The following is a 4,053-nucleotide window of genomic DNA, read 5'->3' as shown; positions in this document are numbered from 1 at the left end:
CCCGGCGCTGGGGGGGGGGGCAGAGACAGGGCGTGTTGGGGGGACAGACAGAGCCTGCTGGGGCAGCGGCGGGAGCCCCAGGCTGACAGGAGAGGTATGGTGGGGTTGTTTCTCTGCCTGCCGGCGATCACGAAGAAAGGTCTGATTGAGTTTTCCCCCAAAACCCTCTCCCACAGCCTCACTGGGACCTTGCACAGCACCCGGGCCACCCCTCTCGGGCTGAGCTTGCTGCCTCCATCCTCACAGGTCGCTGTTCCTCTCTCCCTTATTTCAGAGCTGCCCCCAGCCCATGATTTCACTTCCAGTAACTGAGCTCTAGTTCAGGACGGTGTTTAGCAGCCCCTGTGAGTCATGGTCCCCACTGGACTCTCCATGGCACGAACCAGCTGCGAAAGCATCTGACTCACTCCCTCCCCACCCCCCCCAGCCTTCCAGAAGGTAAAGCAAACATCAGATGACTCCACAGTGCAGAAAAAGTAGTGTGTTCTCCTTGTACCGACTGCAAGGCAAATGCTACACTGTTTTCTATCAAACACTAGCCACTTGAATTACTTGGTTGGGTTGCCTGTGCTGCACATCGGTTTCATTTATACCCCAGTACTGGCTGAGGGTTCAGCCCTGCTCCAGATCAGGGGCAGCCTGACCCAGCACAGCAAAGCATGCCATTTTCAGCCCCAGTCTTTTATCTTTCTCCTTCTTAGCCTCTCCAGGAGAAGGGATATAAAAAATACTCTCGTGCTTTGTTCAGTCATTGTACTTCGGAATTTGGCTATAATATTTGGGTTAGTACCCCTACAGCTGAAAATCCCCTGGAGAATTACTGCATTGGCTAATGCTCAGGAGATCTGGGGCTTGTCTGCTCCTAAGCTCCTATCAAAATAGGTACCTTTCAGTACTGGTATTTTACTTACAGGTGGGTAAGCCACAAACCACACCAGTTAGACTCCCAGTGTGCAAAACGTTCACTTTAGAGAGCTATGCAAAGAGGTTCACCAAAGCTTAAGGAATCCAGCATAAACAAATCTTTAATTTTACAAGCAAGGTTTGTACAAAGAGGTGACATCTTTTGTTTAACCAGCTGATAGCTGGGTAATTGGCCCTTTTGTGAGGTTTTTCATTTTAATGTACAATATGAAAGTGTCATCTGTAGCAGTGCATAGCACTGAGCATCTCACTCCTTACATAGCTGCAACTGTTGAACTGTTATCTATATATGTGCATTGTTTAGGGATGTATGGGTGCTAAATAATCCCAGAGCCACTTTTGTAAGCATAGCATCAGCCTCATTTCTGTCCCTTCACCAATGTACAGAGTAACCACAGGATAAAGGAAGTATCACTCTGCTGTGTCTTTTAACACCTTCCTAGTGCAGACCATTTCCCCCCTGTTCTTCAGGTAATGATGTCAGTGCAAAGCTAGACAGATCTCATTGTGAAATTGCTAACCAAGTTCTGGAACATCACAGCACACTTTATGCCATCAAGCCTTACCTCAGAGTCCTGTGCCACTGTTCCCTGGGCTAGCCCTCACTTCAGAGAAAACAAAGAATGTCTCGGACTCAGATTTAAGAAGTGCTGTGAGAGAATATGAAAAAAATCTGCTCTTGTACTTTTGGGTCACGTCCCCATAAAACCAGATGCTTGCATGTTTGATTGTCTCATCAACATGCTGATGTTAAAAGCTCATGAAAAGAGATCAAGCAAAGCAGGAATAAGAAAAACAGACCTTCCTAGACATTCAGTATTAACTCTTCAGTATGAGGAAACAAACACAAAAAAAGAGAAGTGTTTAGCAGGTTGGACATGTGAAACACAGAATTCTCAAAGAGGAATATGTCAGAATACACAGGGAAAAACTTCAGTCTCATTTTGTACTTGCCATACAGTGGATTTAAAGTTTGTAAAGGGAAATGAAGATTAACTAACTTCCCTATTTTAGTTCTGATTCCTCTGGAAAGAAAGCAAGAATCTCCTTACACTACCAACTTCCTTCATGCAATCCTTTGCTTGGCAGACATTTTTCTGCTGCAAAAGGGAGTTAGTGCTTTGAGATGTACACAGTTATAGTCAATCTCATTACCTGAAGCAAAATATTAGTCCTGAATAGGTGTTTAGCTATCTGGGTACTGAGATGGATCAGCAGGTATACTCAGCTTATTGTCTCAGATGGCACATATTTGACCTTGTCATTCCTGAAATCAGCAGCAGTCTTTCTGCATAGATCACCTCAGCTGTCCCATACCATGAAAAGTGATCTGGTGTTTTGGAATACCTGGTGGGTGAATGCTGCTTTGCACCATGGATGAAATGACAGCCTGCCACAAAGCAGATGTTGGAGAGTTAGAATATGCAGTTCTAGCTGGGCTCTTCTTTGAGACGAGTGACAGGAAGCAAGCCTTGGTACTACTGGCTGTCAAATCAAAGCTTAGAAATTCTTAGAGTTCAAGGAACACACCCCAAGGAAACTAAGTTTTCATGGAGACAGATGAATCTCCACTGGTAATTCAGATGTGTCATGCAGTGAGTAGCTAAAGAATAATGCCATGCAGAAGTGATGTGACAAATTCATGTACTGCACTGAAATGAGGAGAATGCTAGCAGTGGTTAGGTGCCTATAAGATGAATATAAAAACAGTTGTAAGAGAAGAAAAATCAAGTCCTTAAATGCAAAAAGGATTATTTGCAAGAACACTAACATGGAATCGAACTTGTCAGGCAGAAAACCTTAACTAGATCAAAGAAGGTTTAGGTAGCTGCAGATGGAAATCTTTGTGTTAACAATAGGCTTAAGGTCTGAGGGAAGAAATCTGGATGCTTTAGTCCTGTTCATAATGTAAAATGGCTGCACCTGTGTAACTTCCACCCATATAAACAAACAAATTAGTGCCATTTTATCTCTACTGTGAGCTGGTTAATAATTACTGATGCCACGTAGGAGTCCATGTTTTTACTAAGCAATGAGAAGATCTGACTCGTATCTGTGTTGCATCTTTGATATTTGTTTAATCATGCAACTTGTGTTTAATCTGACCACATTTTATTGGTTGATGCTAAGCTGCTACTCATGAGCTTACCCTGTCCTGCATTAAATGCTTTTTCCTGGCCTACTGGAAGTGTTGAGAATATATAATCCTAGAATCATAGAATGGTTAGGGTTGGAAGGGACCTTAAAGATCATCAGGTTACAACCTCCCTGCTACATGCAGGGACACCTCACACCAGACAACGTTGCACAAAGCCTCATCCAACCTGGCCTCAGACACCTCCAGTGAGGGTCCACGTTTGTCCTCAGGTTGAAGTACAGAAGAGGTTGGGCCCACACTGCCCAGGCTACGTCTGGCATAGGCTGACACCTGCTATGGCTGCTTCTCTCACTTCTTGTAGAGCCCATGACATATGCAAAGGTCTCCTGACCAAAAAGCAGTTTGGAATGCATTTGCAAAGGTCATTAATTCACCTGGAGAAGTCCCTGAACAACCAGCTACCCAGAACTAGTGTCACTCTGCTGCTTCCCTTCAAAACTGAGTCTGCTGTGCTAGGCACACTTTCGAAGTGTCCCTCTCCAAGCAGGGGAGCCGTTGAGCAGCTACAGGGAGCTTCTGTGATCTCTGAAAAGTGTTGCTGTGGGTCTTTATCCCACCGTGAAAGTATTGCATGGAACACACACACATGTACATACTTGAAGAGGCCATTTTAGCCATACACATACACATACAATTACCCTGACCAAAACACTAGAATAATGTCATAAGCCATAAGTGAAAACTCCCAAATCCTTGCTGTGCCAGGAAACACTTTTAGTGAGACATATACAAGTAAGAGGGAGCAAAGTATCTCTGTGGTGTGAGCTTGGTCATGCCAGCATGTGACAGCCCATCAGAGTGCTTAGACAGCCAGGGGAGCAAGGATCTGGGGTGCTATTGTTGCAGGGAAGAAGCTCAATTTCTAGCAGGGCTGGCAGGTCTTTCCTAGGCAGAGCCATTGCAGGGGCTCCAGGGCAGGAGATGCAGCTCACAGATGAGTTACCACTGCTGTATCCTTGTCTCCTGCCATT

The sequence above is a fragment of the Chaetura pelagica genome, unplaced genomic scaffold (genome assembly GCF_000747805.2).
Source record: "Chaetura pelagica isolate M959 unplaced genomic scaffold, ChaPel_1.0 scaffold120, whole genome shotgun sequence".
Lineage (NCBI taxonomy): Eukaryota > Metazoa > Chordata > Aves > Apodiformes > Apodidae > Chaetura > Chaetura pelagica.
This window is presented reverse-complemented; position numbering follows the sequence as displayed.